This window comes from Delphinapterus leucas, chromosome 9 (assembly GCF_059928025.1).
Source record: "Delphinapterus leucas isolate spDelLeu-1000000601 "Yukka" chromosome 9, BTC_Dleu_Yukka2, whole genome shotgun sequence".
Lineage (NCBI taxonomy): Eukaryota > Metazoa > Chordata > Mammalia > Artiodactyla > Monodontidae > Delphinapterus > Delphinapterus leucas.
Genome location: NC_143137.1, coordinates 55,204,478 through 55,231,155, shown reverse-complemented (window position 1 = coordinate 55,231,155; position 26,678 = coordinate 55,204,478). Strand labels below are relative to the sequence as shown.

Sequence of the window (26,678 nt, the reverse complement as noted above, 5' to 3'; positions counted from 1 at the left end):
CACTTATAGATAATGAAATGATTTTGTCACTGTATAAACTTCAGAGAAATCAAGTTATTGCTGAATAGTGCTTTAACTATTGCTCTTAGTTTACCATTATTTGCTAGCATTGTGCCTTTGGCCAAGTTATGTAACATCTCTGAGCCTTGGTTATTCTGTAAAATTGAGATAATGTTACCTGCCTAGTGATTAGGTATCATTACCTAATGATATTGAGAGTATTGAAGTTAATGTATGTGAAGTGCCTAGTACAGTGCCTGGGACATGGCAAGTATTTGGTGATGATGATAATGATGATTATTATCATATCTTAGATAATCTCTGACTATGCTAAATAAGCTCCATCTAGGGAATTGCCTCTACTTTGTTCTTTGGTTTTTAGTTGGTTTTCTAAGAATACATATTTAATGTAAACTTCATAACTTTAAAATAAAGCCTTTGGTGTAGACTCTTATAAAAGTTTCTGGAAGTGTAGATATATCCTCTATGTGCAGTAGTTTTGTCTTGTCTATTTTTCACTCCCTTAAAGCGAATCAACAGATTAGTGAAACCTCATTTCCTCTTATATCAACTAGGTTGTATTTTCTGCTTTCCAATATCAGCTTTCGCTTGTTTGCATCTCTGTCAGCTAAACCAGTACCTAAAACTAGGGTCTATTTTGTACTTCTCTTAGTATCTCCTTTGTAAGCTGCTTGAAGAAGGTTTGCTGGAGCTGTGTGAAAGTGCATATTGTTTAGAAGACAGAACTGTTTTAGCTTGAAGGTAGAGGTGTGTTTTTTCTTCTTGGTAAATTCCTTTTCTTTTGATGAAAGCCAAAACTTGAAGTTAGTGGTGACAGATCAGTGTCCTAATTGCTGTGCTGTTGGAAATAAGGAGAGATGTTTATTGCTAATCAAGTAAATAGCAAACCAAATTTCATCAGTGTAGCAAGATGAACCTACTCGGTGGGCGGGTCTTATAAAATACGTTTTCTAGTGAGCCTGGGAAAACTTGTGAAGTGGTAATAATAAAAACAGCATATGGTCTTTGCAGGAACTTTGTCATACATAAGCAATGTGCTGTGGGTGTGGTAATGAACATCAGGTGTATTTGGCACATGACTTCTAAACTTGGGGAAGAGGAATTTTGCTTTTTTGCACATACTGGAATGTGCTTTTGCATTTCTGGTATTAAAAAAATAGCTTAAGAACTACGTTATTATTTTTTTATTCCTTATTTGGAAGCTATACTGGTGAGCATAAGAAAATACTTAACTTCAGATCTTCAAAGGCCTGCTGTAGAGGTTTGGAAAGCATTTGGTTTGGCTTGAAGCAAGTTTGGCTAGTGAAGTGACAGGCACACAAGAAAGAACAACAGGTGAAAAAATGTGGAGTTTCTTTCATCTTTCAAAGGATTTTCTTGATGAATTGAAACAACCATGAAAATAAGCACTGGCCTTTGTGCCCAGTGGCCTAAAAGTACTTAGAGTGGGCCAAATAAGAATCAGGCAGGGGCCTAATGAAAATCAGGCAACAAGCCTAGGCCTAATTAAATATGTGCTGCCTCCCCCCACTTTTTCTTTATTCCCTTTGGCTCAATTTTTAACAAAAAATCTGGTTTTGTGGTAGAGAGATATTTCTCTTCCTTGACTCAGATTGAGTTAGTAACGACTAGCAAAGACAAACAGAGGCATGAGTTATTCAGTAGAACCGTGAAAATCTTTGTTGGCTAAGTAGATTTTCTTGCTGGCCTATTTCTTTTGAAAACTGCTTGTAAAAATTAACTAATATATTTGTGGGCTAAAATAAACAATATCTCTTGAAGTGGTTGAATGTGAGTCAGAGATAAAATTTTTCATTTTGTTTGGGAAAGATACTGCATTTGATTGTAAAGATGTTTTAGAAAAGCTTTTAGAGATGTTGATTGAGCTTCTGCAGTTTCCCCAGCTTGTTTAAAGGAGTCTTTGGGATCTATGAGTCATGAATAATTTTCTGATTAAGATCAGAAGACAGCTGTCTCCAGAGAATTCTGCAAAACATATTTGAACAATGTGAAATTGACATAAGAGTAGAACATTTGCTCCAATGCCCAGTTTATGGCATGGGTACAGAGAGGACCTGGGACTGGATCACAGACTCCCAGGTCCTTAGTCGGGGGAGGGGGGAATTCTTTCTTGCCATTACCTCCCAAGGAGAAGTTGCTGCTTAGTTTAGCGTTTGAATACAAATAAAAGTTTTATGTAACTCAGGACATAACATACTTAATTTATTATAGCACATTTATAAAGTCCTAGGAGATGCCTGAATTATAATAATTGGTGAGTCTGTTTTGTGTCTTTCTCCAAAGCCTTTGCTTAGGGAGCGACTTTTGAAGTAAATGATGATGCCAGATTTGGAAGAATTCTAGAGGCATGTGTTTGGGGAGCAGCGCGGATGAGAATCATATTGGATCTGCAGACGGTAAGACATTACAAATATGTATGTAAAAGGATGACAAGACAGTCAAATCCTATGACAGATCATTCCTTTTAAAGAGAAATATCAATGCAGTACTTAGCCACCGTCAAAGAGTAGTTATAAACAATACCACCAACAAACCGTACAGTTTCAAAAGAAGCCTGGTACCCTGTTTTCCTTTTGAAATGCTTAATGAAAAGCTGCACAAAAAATTTCTGTGGATTTGAGGATTTTGGAATAAGCAAGCAGTAGGAACAGAAGCCCACGTGCTCTGTCTTTACTGGCTTTGTTTTGGTTTCAAGCTTAGCGCAAAATGTTTCTGCCAAGTGAATGTATGTGTGTTCATGGGATGTTTTCTGCTTTGCTTCACTCAGGCCCTGGTTTGTATCAGTCAGACATTGTTTCAGTGTAAGAGAAAACACACCCCTTGAAACAATTAAGGGATCGAAACTTATCATGAGGGTGAATAATAGACTGCAATGTCTATTTAGAATAGGGTTTTAGAAATTAATTACTGGGATAGGTTGCAGAATACTTCACTGTTTTCTAACGATTAAAAACTACACTTGTGATAATTAGATCGTGAGAAATTTGTCAGGGCAATATATTTATCATTTATCACTTTAGAAAGGGGTTGGCAAACTTTTTCTGTAAAGAGCCAGATAATAAATATTTTAGGCTTTGTGCGTTTGTAGTGTGAAAGCAGCCATAGACAGTAAGTAAATGAACACAGTAAGTTCCTGTGTTCCAATAAAACTTTAGGTATTAAATATTATATTTCATATGATTTTAACATGTTCTTCTGTTGATTTTTTTCCCAACAATTTAAAAATGTAAAAATCATTTTTAGCTCTGGGTTGTATAAAAACAGGCAATGAGCCAAATTTGGCCCAAGGGCTATAGTTTGCTGACTCCTGCTTTAGAAGAAAAGACCCTGTTATTGTTTACACTAAGATGTCTGAGCATTATTTTTAAAAGCTATGCATTTGTTTTTCAATTCACAATTATTTTATAATTCTGGTCTAGTGATTATTGTTTTTAAAATGCATTGTTAGGGTTGTTTGAGGACTGCAGTATGAGGGTTAGCTGAGTGGCACGAGATTTGACAAATGAAATTCTGACTGTTCTCATTAGGTTCCAATTCCGTTCATCAGTAAAAGGAACTTGTGTCATTGCCTCACTTGTTGCAATGAATAAATCTGTATAATTTTACAAAAGAACAACTGCATGGATTCTTTTGCAGCCTGAAGACTTGAGTGTTAGGCTCCTCTTTATAAAAGTTTCCATGACAATCTGGCCCGAGAGAATGACAGGTTTGCCCTCATGGAGAATTTCTTATTAAGGAAGCTTTTCTTTCACCAGGAAGCTTTATGGGAACTTAATAGGGGGTCAAACAGAAAGGACCAAATAGGACCCTTTCATAAACCATACCTTATACTCACTCTGGCCTGAAAGAGAGCTTGTTTCCTACTGTGTGGTGATGGGGTGATGTTCAGAAGCTGAGAGGTTAGAGAGGACCACCGTGCTACCCTGGGGTCCTTCCTTCCTAGTGGTAACCAGGAGACCCAGACACAAGCATGAGCTATTAATATATGGGCTAAGCCAAGAATTATAGGCCCCTAGCTTTCTCTGTTGAAAGAAAGTATGTGGAGTGGTAAAGTGAGTGGGCTCTAAGCTCAACTCTGAGTTTTTCTCCTGGTTCTGCCATTTACTAGCTGTGTGACTTTCACCTCTCTGTGCCTCATTTTCCTCCTCTGAAAAAGGGGCCTGACAATAATAAATAACAACAATGCCAGGGGTTGTTGTGGGGATTAAGTAAGTTAATACTGTTGGCTCTCCTATTTTAGGTTTCCACATCTGCTGAAGTAGGCCAACTGTATGTACTACACCGTTTTTTACAAGGAACTAGAGAATCCACAGATTTTGGTATCTTTAGGGTCCTGGAACTAATCCCCCCATGGATACAAGGTACAACTATCTATGTAATGCATTTTGGCACCTGGCACATGGTAGTGAAAACTAAATGATAGCTGTTGTGATAATTTTCTTTCTTTTGAGACTTGAAAGTAATGCAACATTTGCAAAGTCTTATTTAAAGAGAGATTCCTTTCCTCAGGCGTAATCGCTATGACAATATCATTTAATCTCTTGCTTTTTCTTCCTCATCCATTATCACTCCATCGTCCTACTGATCTATATTTTCCAGCCACCTTAGCCACCGTGTCCTAATACCCATTTTGGATCTTGGCCTTTATTCTCTTCCCACCCCCTGCACTTTGTTATAAACTCAGTGATCTCCTGGATCTAAATTGAGGAACACTTGGCTCATTTATAAGAGGGAAACATAGTTCATCAGGTGTAACCTAATATATTGCCTTGTAGTTGTGCCACAGCCCAGTCTGAATTTGGTTGGAAATCTCTGGGTTTTCCAGGCAGGTTTATAGTATGCTGCTTATACCCTGATAGAGCTGAGATGTTGAGAGGATAGAGCCCAAGGGGGAAAACTGGTAGTGTTCTGAAGGTAGGCTTTATGTCTCAACATTTTTTAGTAGGGTGCCCCAGGGGGTTTTGGAGAATGTTCTGTATTCTGAAGACCTTCAGGAAAGACTTTGCGCTTCACTATACATATTGGGCTTGGGTCCCTTTCCTGCCGACTGCTTTCTGGACTGGAAGAGAAGAAGCTTTAAATGTTTCTGTACACTGTTTTAAATCCAGCTAAGGCTTTGTTATCTTTCCTCTTGGCCCTGTGCTCTGGAGCTGAGCAGGAGTGTGGACAGTTGTTGAGGGAAGCTTTTATTTTTGTTAATTATTATCCTGGATTTGGCTATTCGTATTTTCTTGGAATAAAAGTGAGATATTGTTTGGACTACTCAGTTTACAGAGAGTAGGATTTTTATTTTTATTTTCCTAGAGAGGATGTGTTGTGTAAGTTTTGGACAAAAGCAATTCTGAAACATTTTAATATGTTTGCATAAGGAAAGGCCATGTTGTATAAGGTTTACATGAGGTCTATGGCTTTTGCTCTTTTGGATGACTCTAAAAAAGCAGTTCTTAGTCCTATAAGAAACAACGTCTGTGTTAAATTCCTGCTTATCCCTTAAAAACACAATACAGGGGGCTTCCCTGGTGGCACAGTGGTTGAGAGTCCGCCTGCCGATGCAGGGGACACAGGTTCGTGCCCCGGTCCGGGAAGATCCCACATGCCGCGGAGCGGCTGGGCCCGTGAGCCATGGCCGCTGAGCCTGCACGTCCGGAGCCTGTGCTCCGCAACGGGAGAGGCCACAGCAGTGAGGGGCCTGCGTACCGCAAAAAAAAAAAAAAAAAAAAAAAGGGAGAAGTTGAAAACCCTTCAAATTCTAGAAGGCAGAGGGAGAAGAGAGAAAGGAAAGAAGGAAGGAAGAGAGAAAGGAAAGAAGGAAGGAAGAGAGAGAGGGAGGGAGGGAAAAGGGCAAGAACTCAGCATTTGTGTATGGGCTCCATGCATGAAAACTTCCATAGGATGGGTAGAAACATCCAGAAAGGTTTTAGGAGAGCCTGGAATTCCCCTCTCTCCTGAGGGGAGAATGAAAGCCCATAAGAAAAGTTGTGAGGTCAGCATGGCCCTCTGTGATGTGGAAACAGTAGAGCAGGATTGTGAGGAAGAGTCTACCTAGATGGTCCTGAGATAGTATTTCTAGTTGCCCAGGGCCTGTACAAGGCATGTACAGGATCCAGAAGTCCTCATGAACCAAAGGGAGAAGGCACAAACATTTGAGACAACTGGTAGACTAGAATAGGTCCAAAAGCATTCTACCACCTATTAGATAGATGAACATCAGAAAGTCAGGTAATACCAACTATTGCTGAGGGAGTTGGGAAACTATCTTTCCCTGTTAGTGGAAGTCTAACTTGATACAGCTATTCTGGGGAGTTATCTGGCTTAGAGAAATCTGGTCATATACACTAAGATTCCCACTCCTGAGTATATACTCTAGAGCCACTCTGACATGGGACTATAAGGGAACATGTATGAGTATGTTTATTTGGGAAGACAGAAAGTTGGTGGTAAGTGAGGTATCCATTGCTAGGGAAAGAATTAGTGAATTATAGGATATACATATGTAGTGGAATTCTACATACCACTCAGAATTAATTATCTAGAGGTACATAAAGCAACATGGATAGATCTTACAAACATATGTTGAATGAAAAAAGAAAAAAATTGTTCTGTAGTACTGTTAGATGTATATAAATTAAACACCTACAACATAAACAGTATTACCTATTTCTCAAAGATACAAACATACCTAAATACATTTATGTCTTATAAACATTTGTGTGGATGCCTCTAGCAACAAGGGGAATGGAAGTTATGACGAGAAGTTAAGGGGGAAACAATAAAAATTAATAAAACATGATATAGGCCTTGTGAGGTTAAATGATGGTATATCATGAGCTAAGAGATATAATTAACTGAACATTAGGTTAAAAAAAAGCGCTATAGTTTGCATATCTGAATCACAGTGAATGCATATGGTGATATATTGTGATGATTATATTCAGGAGAGGTGGTCCTGCAAGGAGTGACAAGGAGTGACCAGCCTCTATGGGTAAGCTACATATCCAAATTACATAAACAGAAGATTTCAGGACCAGGACGGAATTTAGTAAATTGCTTGTTATTTAGTTCTCCGATGCCCTGGAAGATGAAGCATTTACCCCCTGAGATTAATTTTTCACTGACTGATCAAACTCAATGTACTATTTATGTTCTCTGTAACAGGAATTTTAAAGTATATAAATTCTTAAGCGAGAGCCTGATATCCAAAAAGACACATTACTTTCATCTGAAGTAATCTGAAGTCCAACTGGGTGAAATACTGCTATAATTTAAGCTCCTTATTTATAAAATATGGATCCAGTTAATCAGATTTATAGTGTGAAGTTGGAGCTCTCTCTGATAACTTAGAGAAGGTGGTCTAATGTTCTTAAAATATTATCCCCTCTGGTCTTCATTATTTACCAGCTCCATGTTGGCTGTCACTACCTTTGTAGATCTCGGTTTCCTCATCTGTAAAATGACTGGACTAGTGCATCACTCCCTAAAAATGCTATGATTTCACAATAACAAAACCAAAAAAGATGATTAAAATCTACTTTCTACTAAATAGAAAGTCCTCCCTGCTGTATTTCCAACAGTCTACCAGGATTGCCTCAGGGTGAAGAGAAGTTGACAAGCACTAACTCCAATGGTAGGTGTGAATGAAATTCTATTTCCACACTGTTATCTTTGGGTCACCCAGTGCGTTTCAGAATCAGGCATTTAAAAAATTCTAGTGAATTATTCTTTGAGTTATTCTTAAGAGTAGAATTGGAGCAATAGATTTATATGCTGGTGCCTCGGTATAATCCCATTATCAGAATCTGTGATTCTGGATGGTGTTAGAAGTAAAATTATTTCTTTAAGTTTCTTTGGGTGCTTCCAGTATAAATATATCCTGGATGGTTTGCAAGATGGTCTTATAACATAATAATAATAATACCTAATGCATTATACTACATGCACAGACACTGTGGTAAGTGATTTCCAAATATTAACTCAATTCATTTTCACAACAACCCTGTGAGTTAGATACTATTATTATCCCCTTTTATGGAGGAGGAAAATGAAACACAGAGAAGTTAAGTTGCTTAAAATTTTTGGCTAAAAAGTAGAGGAGATGGGATTTGAACCCATGCTGCTTAGCTCGAGTACATGCTTTTAACCCCTAGCCTTACTATCTCTCTAATATGGAGTGAAGTTCCAGTTTACATCAACATTTTTATATTATACTAGAGATTTTTCTGGACTGTGTGTTCTGAAAAATGTCCCCATTACTCCGTTGATTGTCAGTTCTTGGAGGAAGATAATCAAGAAAAAAAAAAACCATCAGCTTGGCTCTCTTACTCTGATTCTTCCTTCAACCCTGCCTCTTACAACAGTGTATCAAGTATTTATTCATTTCCTCCTGTGTACCAGATTAAGTGCTTGATTTTTATCAACTTGTTGATTCCTCATGATGCATATGAGGCTTGCGTGATTTTTAGCCCGATCTTACTGATGAGCAAGCTGAGGCTTACGAAAGTTACACATTTTGCTCATGGTCATATGTCAAAAGATTATCCACCGCAGCATGCTGTGGCACCATTGCTAAGCCCCTTGTAGGATTGCTTCTTTTTTTTAAAACTTTATTGGAGTATAATTGCTTTACAATGCTGTGTTAGTTTCTGCTTTATAACAGTGAATCAGCTATACGTATACATATATCCCCATATCTCCTCCCTCTGCGTCTCCCTCCCACCCTCCCTATCCCACCCCTCTAGGAAGTCACAAAGTACCGAGCAGATCTCCCTGTGCTATGCGGCTGCTTCCCACTAGCTATCTATTTTACATTTGGTAGTGTATATATGTACATGCCACTCTCTCACTTCGTCCCAGCTTACCCTTCTTCCTCCCTGCGTTCTCAAGTCCATTCTCTACATCTGCGTCTTTATTCCTGTCCTGTCCCTAGGTTCTTCAGAACCTTTTTTTTTTTTAGATTCTATATATATGTGTTAGCATACGGTATTTGTTTTTCTCTTTCTGACTTACTTCACTCTGTATGACAGACTAGAGGTCCACCAACCTTACTACAAATAACTCAATTTCATTTCTTTCTATGGCTGAGTAATATTCCATTGTATATATGTGCTACATCTTCTTTATCCATTAATCTGTCGAGGGACACTTAGGTTGATTCCGTGTCCTGGCTATTGTGAATAGTGCTGCAATGAACATTGTTGTACATGACTCTTTTATTTTTATTTTTTTGTGGTACGCGGGCCTCTCACTGTTGTGGCCTCTCCCGTTGTGGAGCACAGGCTCCAGACGAGCAGGCTCAGTGGCCATGGCTCACGGGCCTAGCTGCTCCGCGGCATGTGGTATCTTCCTGGACCGGGGCACGAACCCGTGTCCCCTGCATCGGCAGGCAGACTCTCAACCACTGCGCCACCAGAGAAGCCCCATGACTCTTTTTGAATTAAGGTTTTCTCAGGGTATATGCCCAGTGGGATTGTTGGGTCGTATGGTAGTTCTATTTTTAGTTTTTTAATGAACCTCCATACTGTTCTCCATAGTGGCTGTATCAATTTACATTCTCACCAACAGTGCAGGAGGGTTCCCTTTTCCCCACACCCTCTCCAGCATTTACTGTTTGTAGATTTTTTGATGATGGCCATTCTGACTGGTGTGAGGTGGTACCTCATTGTAGTTTTGATTTGCATTTCTCTAATGATTGGTGATGTTGAACATTCTTTCATGTGTTTGGTGGCAATCTGTATATCTTCTTTGGAGAAATGTCTATTTAGGTCCTCTGCCCATTTTTGGATTGGGTTGTTTGTTTTTTTGATATTGAGCTGCATGAGCTGCTTGTAGATTTTGGAGATTAATCCTTTGTCAGTTGCTTCATTGGCAAATGTTTTCTCCCATTCTGAGGGTTGTCTTTTCATCTTGTTTATGGTTTCCTTTGCTGTGCAGAAGCTTTTAAGTTTCATTAGGTCCCATCTGTTTATTTTTGTTTTTATTTCTATTTCTCCAGGAGGTGGGTCAAAAAGGATCTTGCTGTGATTTGAGTCATAGAGTGTTCTGTCTATGTTTTCCTCTAAGAGTTTTATAGTGTCTGGCCTTACATTTAGGTTTTTAGTCCATCTTGAGTTTATTTTTATATGCTGTTAGGATGTGTTCTAATTTCATTCTTTTACATATAGCTGTCCAGTTTTCCCAGCACCACTTATTGAAGAGGCTCTCTTTTCTCCATTGTATATTCTTGCCTCCTTTATCAAAGATAAGGTGACCATATGTGCGTGGGTGTATCTCTGGGCTTTTTATCCTGTTCCTTTGATCTATATTTCTGTTTTTGTGCCAGTACCATACTGTCTTGATTATTGTAGCTTTGTAGTATAGTCTGAAGTCAGGGAGCCTTATTCCTCCAGCTCCGTTTTTCGTTCTCAAGATTGCTTTGGCTATTCGGTGTCTTTTGTGTTTCCATACAAATTGTGAATTTTTTTGTACTAGTTCTGTGAAAAATGCCATTGGTAGTTTGATAGGGATTGCATTGAATCTGTAGATTGCTTTGGGTAGTAGAGTCATTTTCACAGTGTTGATTCTTCTAATCCAAGAAAATGGTATGTCTCTGCATCTGTTTGTATCATCTTTAATTTCTTTCATCAGTGTCTTATAGTTTTCTGCATACAGGTCTTTTTTCTCCTTAGGTAGGTTTATTCTGAGATATTTTATTCTCTTTGTTGCAATGGTAAATAGGAGTGTTTCCTTAATTTCTCTTTCAGATTTTTCATCATTAGTGTATAGAATGCCAGAGATTTCTGAGCATTAATTTTGTATCCTGCTACTCTACCAAATTCATTGATTAGCTCTAGTAGTTTTCTGGTAGCATCTTTAGGATTCTCTATGTATAGCATCATGTCATCTGCAAACAGTAACAGCTTTACTTCTTCTTTTCTGATTTGGATTCCTTTTATTTGTTTTTCTTCTCTGATTGCTGTGGCTAAAACTTCCAGAACTATGTTGAATAATAGTGGTGAGAGTGGGCAACCTTGTCTTGTTCCTGATCTTAGAGGGAATGGTTTCAGTTTTTCACCATTGAGAATGAGGTTGGCTGTGGATTTGTCATATATGGCTTTTATTATGTTCCTGGGATAAACCCCACTTGATCATAGTGTATGATCCTTTTACTGTGCTGCTGGATTCTGTTTGTTAGTATTTTGCTGAGGATTTTTGCATCTATGTTCATCAGTGATATTGGCCTATAGTTTTCTTTTTTTGTGACGTCTTTGTCTGGTTTTTGTATCAGGGTGATGGTGACCTCGTAGAATGAGTTTGGGAGTGTTCCTCCATCTGGTATATTTTGTAAGAGTTTGAGAAGGATGTGTTTTAGTTCTTCTCAAAATGTATGATAGAATTCGCCTGTGAAGCCATCTGGTCCTGGGCTTTTGTTTATTTGAAGATTTTTAATCACAGTTTCAATTTCAGTGCTTGTGATTGGTCTGTTTATATTTTCTATTTCTTCCTGGTTCAGTCTCAGGAGGTTGTGCTTTTCTAAGAATGTGTCCATTTCTTTCAGGTTGTCCATTTTATTGGCATATATTCGCTTGTAGTAATCTCTCATGATCCTTTGTATTTCTGCAGTGTCAGTTGTTACTTGTATTTCATTTCTAATTCTGTTGATTTGACTCTTCTCCCTTTTTTCTTCTTTTTTCAAAATTCAAAAGGTTTATTACTCATCTATTAATTCTATTACATTTATTTTTCAGTTTTATTGTTTTAAAGTATATCAAAATAAAAAGAGAAATTTATACCTATCTTATCTATGTATGGAAGAACAGCTGGTACCCAAGGTGGCACCAACAATCCTAGCAGCTCTTACTTTACATATCCGTAGTAGTCAGCAATTTCCATTTATTTTTCCCTCTCAATGAAAAATTGCAGTTTCCCCAAAGAGGTGTATTTGGCAGCATTCTCACGTTCTTGTTGAGCCCGCCTCTTCATGGCCTCCCGCTCTGGCCTCTGCTCTTGTTTGATGGGCTTTGACAGTACTGGCTCAGAAACATTGGGTTCCCTCCATGGAATTCATTGCTTGCTGAAGTCTTGGAATAGAAATGGGGTTTGGAGCTTGGGTGGGGACTGGCGCTTAGTCACAGCAGGGGGAACAGGCTCCCGCTGGAGAGAAGTGCAAGATGAATTTTTGTAGGGTGCAGGCCTAGGTGCAGCAGACTGAGGGACACTAGGCTGGGTATGGTCGGTCCAACCCGGTTGGGTTGTGTTGGTCACAGTTGGCTGAGCTGGTTTGGCAGGACCTGGCAAAGAGGCAGGAGCTGGCTGGGATGAACTGACTGCAGCGGGTTGAGCTGAGTTAGTAGAACCGGGCTGGGCACGGTCAGCCACAGCAGGCCGATGTGAGGCCAGAGACTGTGGCCTCCAAGGAGCAGGTCGAGCTCTCCCTTTTTTTCTTGATGAGTCTGGCTAATGGTTTATCAATTTTGTTTATCTTCTTGAAGAACCAGCTTTTAGTTTTATTGATCTTTGCTATTGTTTCCTTCATTTCTTTTTCATTTATTTCTGAGGTGATCTTCATGATTTCTTTCCTTCTGCTAACTTTGGGGTTTTCTTGTTCTTCTATCCCTAAGTGCTTTAGGTGTAAGGTTAAGTTGTTTATTTGAGATGTGTCTTGTTTCTTGAGGTAGGATTGTATTGCTATAAACTTCCCTCTTAGAACTGCTTTTGCTGCATCCCATAGGTTTTGGGCCGTCGTGTTTTCATTGTCATTTGTTTCTAGGTATTGTTTGATTCCCTCTTTGATCCCTTGGTTATTTAGTAGCATATTGTTTAGCCTCCATGTGTTTGTATTTTTTTTACAGTTTTTTTTCCTTTACTTGATATCTAGTCGCATAGTGTTGTGATTAGAAAAGATACTTGATACGATTTCAATTTTACCAAGGCTTGATTTGTGTGACCCAAGATATGATCTATCCTGGAGAATGTTCCATGAGCACTTGAGAAGTTAGTGTATTCTGTGTTTTGGATGGAATGTCCTATAACTATCAATTAAGTCCACCTCGTTTAATGTATCATTTAAATCTTGTGTTTCCTTATTTATTTTCATTTTGGTTGTTCTGTCCATTGGTGAAAGTGGGGTGTTAAAGTCCCCTACTATTATTGTGTTACTGTCGATTTCCCCTTTACGGCTGTTAGCATTTGCCTTATGTATTGAGGTGCTCCTATGTTGGGTGCATATATATTTACAATTGTTATATCTTCTTCTTCAATCGATCCCTTGATCATTATGTAGTGTCCTTCTTTGTCTCTTGTAATAGTCTTTATTTTAAAGTCTGTTTTGTCTGATCTGAGAATTGCTACACCAGCTTTCTTTTGATTTCCATTGGCATGGAATATCTCTTTCCATGCCCTCACTTTCAGTCTGTATGTGTCCGTAGGTCTGAAGTGGGTCTCTTGTAGACAGCATATATACGGGTCTTGTTTTTGTATCCATTCAGCCAGTCTGTGTCTTTTAGTTGGAGCATCTAATCCATTTACATTTAAGGTAATTATCGATAAGTATGTTCCTATTACTGTTTTCTTAATTGTTTTGGTTTTTTTATTGTAGGTCTTTTCCTTCTCTTATGTTTCCTGCCTAGAGAAGTTCCTTTAGCATTTGTTGTAATGCTGGTTTGGTGGTGCTGAATTCTCTTAACTTTCTTGTCTGTAAAGGTTTTAATTTCTCCATCGAATGTGAATGAGATCCTTGCTAGGTAGAGTAATCTTGGTTGTAGGTTTTTCCCTTTCATCACTTTGAATATGTCCTGCCACTCCCTTCTGGCTTGCAGAATTTCTGCTGAAAGATCAGCTGTTAATGTTATGGGGATTCCCTTGTATGTTATTTGTTGTTTTTCCCTTGCTGTTATTAATATTTTTTCTTTGTATTTAATTTTTGATAGTTTGATTAATATGTGTCTTGGCATGTTTCTCCTTGGATTTATCCTGTATGGGACTCTCTGTGCTTCCTGGACTTGATTGACTATTTCCTCTCCCATGTTAGGGAAGTTTTCAACTATAATCTCTTCAAATATTTTCTCAGTCCCTTTCTTTTTCTCTTCTTATGGGATGCCTATAATTCGAATGTTGGGGCATTTAATGTTGTCCCAGTGGTCTCTGAGACTGTCCTCAATTCTTTTCATTCTTTTTTCTTTATTCTGCTGTGTGATAGTTATTTCCACTGTTTTATCTTCCAGGTCACTTATCCGTTCTTCTGTGTCAGTTTTTCTGCTATTGCTTCCTTCTAGAGAATTTTTCGTTTCATTTATTATGTTGTTCATCATTGTTTGTTTGCTCTTCAGTTCTTCCAGGTCCTTGTTAAACGTTTCTTGTATTTTCTCCATTCTATTTCCAAGATTTTAGATCATCTTTACTATCATTACTCTGAATTCTTTTTCATGTATACTGCCTATTTCCTCTTCATTTGTTTGGTCTGGTGGGTTTTTGTCTTGTGCCTTCACCTGCTGCGTATTTCTCTGTCTTGTCACTTTGCTTAACTGTGTTTGGGGTCTCCTTTTCACAGCTGCATGTTCACAGTTCCCGTCGTTTTTGGTGTCTGCCCCCAGTGGGTAAGGTTGCTTCAGTGGGTTGTGTAGGCTTCCTGGTGGAGGGGACTGGTGCCTGTGTTTTGGTGTGTGGCTCTGGATATTGTCTTTCTGGTGTGCAGGGCTGTGTCCAGTGGTGTGTTTTGGGGTGTCTGTGAACTTAGTATGATTTTAGGCAGCCTCTCTACTAAGGGGTGGGGTTGTGTTCCTGTCTTGGTAGTTGTGTGACATGGGGCATCCAACACTGGATCTTGCTGGCCATTGGGTGGGGCTGGGACTAAGCGTTGAGACAGATATCCCTGAGAGAGCTCTCAGTGATTGATATTACATGGGGCCAGGAGGTCTCTGGTGGTCCAGTGTCCTGAACTGGACTCTCCCACCTCAGAGGCTTAGACCTGACACCAGGCTGGAGTACCAAGACCCTGTCAGCCACACGGAAGAAGAAAAGGGAGAAAAACAGAAAGAAAAAAAGATAATTAAAAAAATAAATAAATAAAATAGTTAAAATAAAAAAAATTATTAAAATAAAAAAATAAAATGTAATAAAAAAAGAAGAGAGCAATGAAACCAATAAACCAATAAATGAAACAATGAAACAATAAACAAATCCACCAATGATAACAAGCGCTGAAAACTAAACTAAGATAAACATGTAAATCAGAAACTAGTCAGTCCCTAGTTTCATACAGCATACAGTCACATACTGCAAACCCCAAGTCTACGGTTGCTCCCAAATTCTACTGCCTCAATTTTGGGATGATTCATTGTCTATTCAGGTATTCCACAGATTCAGGGTACATCAAGTTGATTGTGGAGATTTAATCTGCTGCTCCTGAGGCTGCTGGGAGAGATTCCCCTTTCTGTTCTTTGTTCGCACAGCTCCTGGGGTTCAGCTTTGGATTTGGCCCCACCTCTGTGTGTAGGTCGCCTGAGGGTGTCTGTTCTTCGCTCAGACAGGTCGGGGTTAAAGGAGCAGCTGATTAGGGGGCTCTGGCTCACTCAGGCCAGGGAGAGGGAGGGGTACGGAATGCAGGGGGAGCCTGTGGTGGCAGAGGCCGGTGTGACATTGCAACAGCCTGAGACGCGCCGTGTGTTTTCCCGGGGAAGTTGTCTCTGGTTCACGGGACCCTGGCAGTGGCGGGCTGCACAGCCTCCTAGGAGGAGAGGTGTGGATAGTGACCTGTTCTTGCACAGAGGATTCTTGGTGGCTGCAGCAAAGCGTTAGCGTTTCGTGCCCGTCTCTGGGGTCCACACTGATAGCCACGGCTCTCGCCCATATCTGAAATTCATTTAGGCTGTGCTCTTAATCCCCTCTCCTCACTCACCCCGAAATAATGGTCTCTTTCCTCTTAGGCAGCTCCAGACGTTTTTCCGGACTCCCTCCTGACTAGCTGTGGCGCACTAGACCCCTTCAGGCTGTGTTCAGGCAGCCAACCCCATTCCTCTCCCTGGGGTCTGACCTCCGAAGCCCGAGCCTCAGCTACCAGCCCCCACCCGTCCCGGCGGGTGAGCAGACAAGCCTCTCGGGCTGGTGAGTGCTGGTCGGCACCGATCCTCTGTGCAGGAATCTCTCCGCTTTGCTCTCTGCACCCCTGTTGCTGCGCTCTCCTCCGTGGCTCCGAAACTTCCCACCTCCTCTGCCTGCAGTCTCTGCCCATGAAGGGGCTTCTAGTGTGTGGAAACCTTTCCTCCTAAACAGCTCCCTCCCAGAGGTGCAGGTCCCGTCCCTATTCTTTTGTCTCTGTTTTTTCTTTTTTCTTTTCCCCTACCCAGGTACGTGGGGAGTTTCTTGCCTTTTGGGGAAGTCTGAGGTCTTCTGCCAGCGTTCAGTAGGTGTTCTGTAGGAGTTGTTCCACATGTAGACGTATTTCTGATATGTATTTGTGGGGAGGAAGGTGATCTCCGCATCTTACTCCTCCGCCATCTTGAAGGTCCTTGTATGATTGCTTCTAAGGATACTTAGCATTTGTGGGCATGGGTTTCTCATCCCTAAAGTAAGAGAGTTATTCGGATGTCTTCTAATGTAATGTTCATCTTTACTTCTTTATGAGTCCATTAATCATATGGGTCATGTCTCCTCACTTAGTACTGGCTAAAGTAGAATTTCAAACCAGGCTCAAAAACTGGCACCTTTTTCTTTCATTGGCTTTGGCAAATCATGAGCATATTAAGCAACAAAACAAAATAATACACAGAAATCTATATTTTTATTCCTTTCCCAGAAACTATTTTAAATCAAGCACTGTTATTATTTATATTATGCAGGCTTTCCCTTCATTAATAAAGCATTTTTTAAAATAACAAACATTTATTTAGAAATGACAGTATTCCGTGTTAGAGGAGGAATTGCTGTGTTCAATTGGATGAAGTTGTGCTGGTATTCACATCTTTAAAAACATCTTCCAAAACTTGACCCTGAATTTCGAAAGCCCTTGAAGCAAACTCTCTTAGTAAAAACTAGCAGGATAAGGACTGAGGTAGAAAAGAGGTCATGACTAATTGCCTGGGAATGTTTCCTCACGCTTAAAAAGAGGTGGAAGAGTGGGGTGAGGAAGTGGGGTGGTGTGACCTTTTGATCCTAGATGTCTTGCTTATATTTCCTTATCACGAATCTTTTTGCTAAAAGTGAAGTGTTGGTAAAGTGGCCTTAGTCTGCCAGAGAGCCTCTTGGCCTTGGTCCAAACCTAACTGAAATATTATCAGAAATACATTCTTTACCATGTATAGCACTTGCAAGTTCTTCTAATGAGGTCCACACATGGTAGCCAATTAGGCAGGATAATCCAGTGCCTTGGGCAGGGAAGACAATGCCTTCTCACTTAGGGGTTATCCATGTAGGGGTTATCCACCAAATGTGGCTTTGCGTGGCATGTCCAGGGGATGATGCCAAAGTGCTGTTTTGTGGGACAGAAATAAGTAGCATTATATATTTGTGAGGCTCAAAAAAGCATCTAGTTTTTATGCTCTTATTTGAGAAAAAAATGACTTAAAGCTTATTTTATTCTAGGATAAAACTAAAAAGAAACCTTGATGGAGTATGCCGCTGGAAGGAGGCTGCACATGGCAAGTTTAAGGAAGATGACATGATGGGTGGTTAATAGGACAAGAAGAAAGGGTTGGTGACAGACTCGGGGAGATAACAAGCTCATGACACACAACAAGCTCACAATATACACACATTCATAGAATGTCTAGAATCAGTGTGCCAAAATACATAAGGGTCCAAAATATACTCTAAAACTTCAGATATTCTATGCCTTTTATTTATATAGTGCTTATTTTTAAGGAACTCCAAGAGTTTTATTTATAATTTAGATTAGTCTAATTTTGCCCTTGGAGTCTTGAAAGCCTCATGCTTCTTTTAGGCAGGCAATAGACTCCTCCGATTCCTGGCACCATTTCATGTTAGGAAACCAAGTTCCACTCGACGTTTCCTGGAGATAGCCTTGATTCATGGCAAAATTAGATCTGTTCTCCAGAGTCATCAACAGTCAAAACTTAAAAGGCATGTGGTAGAACCTGCCTCTGCCCAGAACATTTTGAAATTCCATGGGCAGCCAGTGAGCCTGCAAAACCGTTACCAAGTTTGCTTCACTGTCATTCTTTGGGGACAATGGAGCTGCATTCTCAAGGGTGCCTTTCTTGTGCTCACTGGGTTCCCTGGCAGCTAATACAAGAGAACATTGCAAATTGGCAAGAGGCATACATCTTATTCCTAGAAAAAAACTCAATACTAGCTTGTATATCCAGACATTTCAGAGCTGCTAGAGCTTATAGGGGAGGAAAAAAAAATTTGTCCTTCTCTCAAAGTCAGTTGCCATTATAGGAGAACCAACTGGAAATCTATCATTGGCATGGATCTGTCCTGACTGGATTTGACACGGATGTACCTAAGTGGAATTCTAAAGTCTTGGTCATTTTTGAAGACCATTCTGCTTCCTTCTTGTGCCTCTCTAAAGTGTAAACAGTGCTAATGAATCTATGTGTTACATCTTGTGAGTCATATATTTGCATTTTAACAGAGGTGTCCAGTCCTTAACCCGAAGGACTGAATCTTATGGTGGGAATTTCACCTACTGTGGCAGACCGGGGGGAAGAAATTTTGGGAATGAGTGTGCTTAGTGGAAAGGCTTAAATCAACCCAAGAGGATGGATAAGTATAATTTATCTTGTGCCATCACTTGCCAGAGTTATTTCTGGGAGCCCCTCTGATGTGGATTCCGTAGAACTCTGTGAATCAGAAGGAATGCAGTGAATGACCTCAGCTCCAAAGGGGGCTGCCTACCTCCATCTGTGCCAGGGTCTGGACGACAGGGAGTAAAATATAGACCCTAGTCCTTGGGTATTGTGCCCTCCTGGAAGATCTGGCCTTCCAGAAGGGAGGAACCCAGATGGAAAATGACCTGAAGTACATACCATTGAAGTGCCACATGGGAGGGAGAATAGTAGGTTTGTGGAAAGGGAGAAGACCATCCATTCTCTTACTCCTGTCGTGGAAGAGCCTGCAGAATATAGGAAAGGGTGCTCATTTATCCTAGACCTCACTCTGCCACCATCTGGGTGAGTGGCCTTGCTGTATTCCAGTCAGCAGCTAAATTATCCAGTTGCTTTCTTGAAGCCTGCTCAAAATCAGACATTTCCTTGGAGCAACATTGGCAATTTATTTTACTGTCTTAAGTTACTTCTGCTTTGAAAGCAACTTAAACCAAATAATTTTGGAGATGATATATGGAAAAGAACTTTAAGACCTTAATTTACCATTTATTCATGTCTGGTATAGATCTAGAACCACTTTTGGGGGGAAACCTTGGCTCTGACTGCAGGTGCTATGAGGCCTCTGCAGAATGGCTGAGTTAATGTGCCATTCAGGCAGGAGTCAGGATTAGGATCTTAAATTAGGATCTTAAATAGTCAAATTGACTATTCAATGATTTTTTCTAATTATAAAGTAATTTATACAAATTATAGAAAATATAGGAAAATAATAAAAATCACTTATAGTTCTGTGTTTCAGAGATACGGCTGTTAAAATTTTGGAGTACTTCCTCCCATTCTAAACTATATGAATTAGTAACTTACTTTACAAGGTAGGGAACACACCATATATATATATATATATATATATATATATATATTTAAAATTTCTGTTTCTTTTACTTATTACTAAATCAGGAATGTTTTCTTACATTATTAAATATTGTTTGAAATCACGCTATTTACTGGTTGCATACTATTTCATTGTAAGAATATATTATAATTTATTTACATGATCCTTTACGGTGATGGTTTAAATTACCTTGATCTCTCAGGCACCTTTCTTCTGCTGATGTGCCCTTAACTTTTATGAGAGATGCTATTAATAACATAGGCCTGTTATGATGGTTCATTTTATGTGTCAGGTTGGCTAGGCTATGGTGCCCGGTTGTTTGGTCAAACACTAGTCTAGCTGTTGCTGTGAAGGTAATTTGTAGATGTGATTAACATTTACAACAGTTGGCTATAAGTAAAGGAGATTATCCTGGGTAGTGTATGTGGGCTCATCCAATTAGTTGAAAGCTTTATGAGCAAAAACTGAGGTTTCCTGAAAAAAAAAAAGAAAAAGAAATCTGCCCCAAGATTGTAACAGAAATTCTGCCTTGAGTTTCCAGCCTGCTGGCCTGCCTTACAGATTTCAGATGTGCTAGCCTCCATAATCCCATGAGCCAATCCTTGAAATACATCTTTAGATCTGTTTTTCCAGAGAACCCCAACTGATATACGGGTAAAACCTGTTATCACATTTGCCTTGAGAATGTCATCAAAGACCTTGCCTATCACATAAATTAGAACGCCTGCAAGAGATCTCACATAAAATTTTCTTAAAAATTAGTAGTAGGAAAATATCTGCTTCCACTGAATACTAGTATGTTTCCTATTCTCTGATAGTGAGAAGCACACCACTATCCTACTCTTCTTTGGGTTTAGTTGGGAAGAAGCAGGGAGCTCAGCCATGGTGGGTCAATTTATATTCTTTCTTCTAGGTCACAACTTAGCACCTCACTTAAATTTTCCTCTATCCTTTTCTTTACTCTTATCTGTAAGCTGTCTTAATTCTCTGTGGAAAAGGATAAGATGTAAAGAGCCAAGGTCCACCCTCTGTTTTTCTTCCTTTGATTTCAGGGTGAATGTTTTCCCTCCTTCTCTGGCTGAATAGAAATTATATTTACTTTTGCCTTTTTCCTAAAGACTTGAGAAAAACCATTAAACAAAATCTGTTTTCTTTTCTCCAGTCTGTACTGCAGTAATGGCTTCCCACTGAGTTACAGCCAGCAGGGCCCCACCACCTTGGGCAGGATCATTGGATCAGCTCTCAGGTGTTTGAAGTTGGCTAAGCCTGGTCAGTGGATGAGCCTAGAGACCAGAAGGCAGGATATGGGTAGGCTTAGTTTACTCAATTACTTGTATGTATTAATAAGCTTTGCTCAAGAATTTTTTCCCAATATAATCCCCATTATTTCAGTTTGAAGGCCTGTTTCAACAGAAGTCATTCTGTTATCAGTATCAAATTTTTCTGCATAATAATCTGGCTCAATCATGGCCATCGGCAGTTTAATAAGATTCAGATGGCATACAACCCATATGAAAGATGTGAAAACCTTAGACATGCATTAATAGCTCCTGGTCCTGGCACCACAAAATATCACCAAACCCCAGGTCTGCTTTTTGCTTCCAGTAGATGCTTTTGATTTACAGGTACATTAAAATTACATAGGAAATATAAATATCCAAAGTAAAAAGCATGTGAAAGAGACTATTTTACCTGTCCAGGAATATTTTATACTTTGGTGAGAAGATGATGTGGCAGCCTGGCATATTTGGAATTCCAAGGGAAAGAGAGCCAGACAGCCCTTAAAGAAAGATATATCGAATAGAGTCATCTCCAATGACTAATGAATATGGTTAGTACAGTATATCAGGAAACAGAATACTCTCATTTTCTTCTTCTGAGAGTACAAAGTATAGAGGAATCTAATGTCGTTTGTAAAAATATTTTTGTATTTATTGTTTAGTCTCCCAAATGGCTATTCTCCCAAAAGGCAAAGATAGTTTGAGTCCCAGAATTTGGATTTAACCTTAGAGTTTCTCTAAATACCATTTGTCTGATGTTTCTTTAATATGGAGATTAAATGCAAACATGAAATTAGCTTCCTTGAAATCTTCACTTTGAACTTTGCTTTTCTGTTACTGAGGAGATGATCTTTTGAACGGATGCCCTGCCACATCGACAGTGCGTTCAGAGCTTGGATGTGGGCCAGCCTTGCTTAGCCGTTTTTCCTTATTTAGCTCGCTCAATATTATTGGCTGGTTGCTTCCACCAAAACCCCTATTTTCTAAAGGATTTTTGACAACTTCAAGTAGGTTCAGTATCTTTCATGGGAACTTGTGCTAACTGGGCAGAAAGACTGATGTGCCAATTACAGCAGCAGCAGAAGCTGAGTGGCTTTTGTTTTATTAGAAATATAATCCAATCCTGTGCAGGCCAATATATAGAGCCTATGATGTAATTTTTAAAGTAATACACAACCAAAAAACTATTTAAATACATAGTGTTCCTTTTCTGAATGGTCTTGGAGGACCTTTTTAGATAATTTCAAAATTCTTTAATTAGTTTTATAATGGTGATTAGCATTATTATCCTCCCTTTAGAAAGGAGAATTTACTCTTATGATGAGCAAGGTTCTTTCCCTCTATTTTGGCAAGTATATGAAAGTGATTGAATCAGCACCATTCTTTTCTTAACTTCTGGGAACTCAGGATGATTGGTGGGGTAACCCTTTAAGTTAAACTATCTATTTGAAGCATTCACTAAAATGCGAAGGCTGAAAAATCCACAGTTCTTAATTTGTCATTTTGGTAGCATTGCTCACTGATGAACAAAGAATTATTTGCTAATGAGGAACATTGATTCTTATGTGTTTTAATGCAGAATTTTTTTTTTTTTTTAAAGCTTGGCAGAGATTGGGAACGCCACTGACTAGACATAGGAAATGTTCTTCCCTTAACACTTCACAAATACATTTTATGATGATCCTGGCCTTATAAGGAAAGCTTTATGAATTCAGTAAGGGCCCATATACAGTATTTTTGGATGTTATACGTAGTATGAGTAGTTCTCTTTTTAAGTAAACACAGCATGCAATACAATAAGCCTAATAAAGCAAGGAATTATATATATATATATATATATATAAAATTCATTTTATATATTCTCCATCCTCAAAATTAAAGTGCTGTGTATTAAACTGTGCGGAGTGAAAGTATTGCCCAGCCTTATTAGGCAATTAAGGGAGGGCAATGCCATAATGATAGAAGCAGTGGGTGTAAAATTGGGGATTATGGGAAATTCTGTGGTTCAGGGAGGAAAATGGGTAGCTAATAGCAAACAAAAGATACTAGGTTGCTGCTGCACAGGAAATATAAACTGTTAAGAGACAATTAGAATCATCAGTGTTCAATCGTTTGATTTCAATGATCAGCATTTTAATGGCCTTAGACAAAATTTTCAGGCCAGCATATTATGTCTTTTACTTCCCATCATTTATAATAAAGAATGATGGGAAATTAGTAAGACAGTAATTTTATAGGTGACTTTATTAAAAAATTAATTTTTCCATCAAGTAAGATATACACACAATCTTTGGAAATACTCATTTAAGTATCAGATTTAAAAAAAATTATTGAAGTATAGTTGATTTATAATGTTGTATTAATTTCTGCTGTACAGCAAATTGATCCATATACATATATACATATATATATCCTTTTTCATGTTCTTTTCCATTATGGTTTATCATAGGATATTGAATATAGTTTCCTGTGCTATACAGTAGGACCTTGTGCTTTATCCATCCTCTATGTAATAGTTTGCATCTGCTAATCCCAAACTCCCAATCCTTCCCTCTGTCACCCCCCCTTGGCAACCACAAGTCTGTTCTCTATATCTGTGAGTCTGTTTCTGTTTCATAGATATGTTTATTTGTGTTATATTTGAGATTCCACATATAAGTGATATTATATTGTATTTGTCTTTCTCTTTCTGACTTAACTTTGCTTAGTATGATAATCTCTAGGCCCATCCATGCTGCTGCAAATGGCATGATTTCATTCTTTTCTTATGGCTGAGTAATATTCCATATTATCCATTCATATATATATATGAATGGATAAAGAAGATATCTTCTTTATCCATTCATCTGTCGATGGACATTTAGGTTGTTTCCGTATCTTGGCAATTGTAAATGGTGCTGCTATGACATTGGGGTGCATGTATCTTTTCAAATTAGAGTTTTATCCCGATATATGCCCAGGAGTCAGATTGCTGGATCATATGGCAACTCTATTTTTTTTTTTTTTTTTTTTTTGCGGTACGCGGGCCTCTCACCATTGTGGCCTCTCCCGTTGCAGAGCACAGGCTCCGGACGCGCAGGCTCAGCGGCCATGGCTCACGGGCCCAGCCGCTCCACGGCATGTGGGATCTTCCCGGACCGGGGCACGAACCCGTGTCCCCTGCATCGGCAGGCAGACTCTCAACCACTGCGCCACCAGGGAAGCCCTATTTTTAGTTTTTTAAAGAACCTCTATACTGTTTTCCATAGTGGCTACACCAATTTACATTCCCACCAACAGTGTAGGAGGGTTTCCTTTTCTCCACGCCCTCTCCAGCATTTGTTGTTTGTAGACTTTTTAATGATGGCCATTCTGACTGGTGTGAGGTGACACCTCATTGTAGTTTTGATTTGCATTTCTCTAATAATTAGCGAGGATGAGCATCTTTCCATGTGCCTATTGGCCATCTGTATGTCTTCTTTGGAGAAATGTCTATTTAGGTCTTCTGCCCATTTTTCAGCTGGGTTGTTTGTTTTATTGTTATGAGTTGTATGAGCTGTTTGCATATTTTGGAAATTAAGCCCATGTCAGTCACATAATTTGCAAATATTTTTTCTCAGTCCGTGGGTTGCCTTTTTGTTTTGTTTACAGTTTCCTTTGCTGTGCAAAAGCTTATAGGTTTGATTAGGTCACATTTGTTTATTTAAAAAAAAATTTTTAACATCTTTATTGGAATATAATTGCTTTACAATGGTGTGTTAGTTTCTGCTTTATAACAAAGTGAATCAACTATACGTATACATATATCCCCATATCTCCTCCCTCTTGCGTCTCCCTCCCACCCTCCCTATCCCACCCTTCTAGGTGGACACAAAGCACCAGGCTGATCTCCCTGTGCTATGCGGCTGCTTCCCACTAGCTATCTATTTTACATTTGGTAGTATATATAAGTCCATGCCTCTCTTTTGCTTTTATTTCTGTTGCCTTAGGAGACTGACCTAAGAAAGCATTGGTAAGATTTATGATTTGCCTATGTTCTCTTCTAGGAGTTTTATGGTGTCATGTCTTATATGTAAATTTTTAAGCCATTTTAAGTGTCTGGTTTTATTTGAATTTATTTACTATGTTGAGTTGTTTAGAAATTTTTTATATTTATATTAATTCACTCGATTAAATGCTTGATCAGTGTCAAAATATTCTATTTAAAGATTGGACAAAATAAACAGCAATAACAATAAGAGCAAATCCTCATTGGCAAGAACATAATTTCATGGTTCATGGACAGCTTCTTAGAATCATTTTTTACATCGATAGCTAGCATTTGTTGAGTGTTTACTATGTGCTAGGTGTACTATAAACATTACTTTATTAAATCATTATAACTGGCAGATGCTTATAGAGTTTAGGTAAAATGCAAGGGTTCATATAGGGAGTAAGACGGGGAGCTGGGTTTGTGTCCAGGTCAGCTTGGCTCCCTATGCTACGTATGTTACCACCATAGTACTCTCCTCCCAGCAATTTTCATTGTAGACAATGTTTTGAAATTTTCTATCACTTTTCCTTACAATGCCTTGGCTACAGGTCAGATAATAATATGTAAATAAGCAATGCATTTCCTTCTTGCCTTGCTTGAACATTCTGTTGACTATGTCAGACAGGCCCAACTGTTCTTGGAGTTCCTGAGGAGGCTGTGACCTGAGAACTCTGCTTGGAAGCTCTTGGGTATGTTGTTGGCCTCTGCCTTCTGACTTGGTGATAGTGACCAGAAGGGAGAACAATGTCAGAGGGCAGCCATGCCAGGGAGTGGGATTCTGGGCAGAGTAGAGCTGTGGAGCCTTCCTTCCCACACCCTTCTCTTTCCTGGTTGGCATAGTCTTTATTGAGCTCTGGAGACTATTACAGTCTTGCTTAGCTGATACCAAGAAGCATTCCAGAAGAAGGAGGATGCTTGAATTTCACTGTGGGGATGGGGGAAAGGGAGAAATTCCTGCTCTAACTTTGAGCCATGGGACTGACACAAACCATAAGGATTGTTCGTAAGGAAAATGAACAGAAAAAACTCTTTGACAGTTCTACTGCTTGTTGGAGACCTACCCGCCATGCCGCTTTTTTCTTTTTATAAGGAGACACTAGAGAGAGGAGTTTGTAAAAAAAAAACCCTTGGCAGTGTGGTTGGCATATGCTTTTTGGAATGTAGAGAAATCTTGCATAACAAAATTAATTTTTATGGCATAGTGAATTTTCTATCAGTCTGGATGGAAACATTCTGACAGTGGGAATTAGCAAAAGGGAAATGATTCATATAACACATTAGCACTAGTGTTTGACACATTCCCTCCTTCCCTTTTTTCCCTCCCTCCCTCTCTCTCTGTTTCTTCCTTCCTTCCTTCCTTCCTTCCTTCCTCCCTCCCTCCCTCCCTCCTTCCCTCCCTCCCTCCCTCCCTCCCTCCTTCCCTCCTTCCCTTCCTTCCTTCCTTCCCTGTCTCCTTCCATTCTTCCTTTTTAAAAAATTAGGGGACTTCCCTGGTGGCACAGTGGTTAAGAATCCGCCTGCAAATGCAGGGGACATGGGTTCGAGCCCTGGTCTGGGAAGATCCCATGTGCCGCGGAGCAAGTAAGCCCATGTGCCACAACTACTGAGCCTGCACTCTAGAGCCTGCAAACCACAACTACTGAAGCCCATGTGCCACAACTACTGAAACCTGCATGCCACAACTGCTGGGCTCG

The 26,678-nt window shown here is 39.4% G+C and overlaps 1 protein-coding gene across 1 annotated transcript in view; it reads left to right on the top strand.

Moving 5' to 3' along the window:
- The window catches only part of MTERF1 (mitochondrial transcription termination factor 1), a 430,610-nt gene that overhangs the window by 124,364 nt on the left and 279,568 nt on the right, over positions 1-26,678 (top strand). The window contains exon 4 of the transcript XR_016394211.1: positions 2,326-2,438. The gene's annotated coding sequence lies outside the window, so the exon portion shown is untranslated. The remainder of the gene's footprint in view (positions 1-2,325; positions 2,439-26,678) is intronic.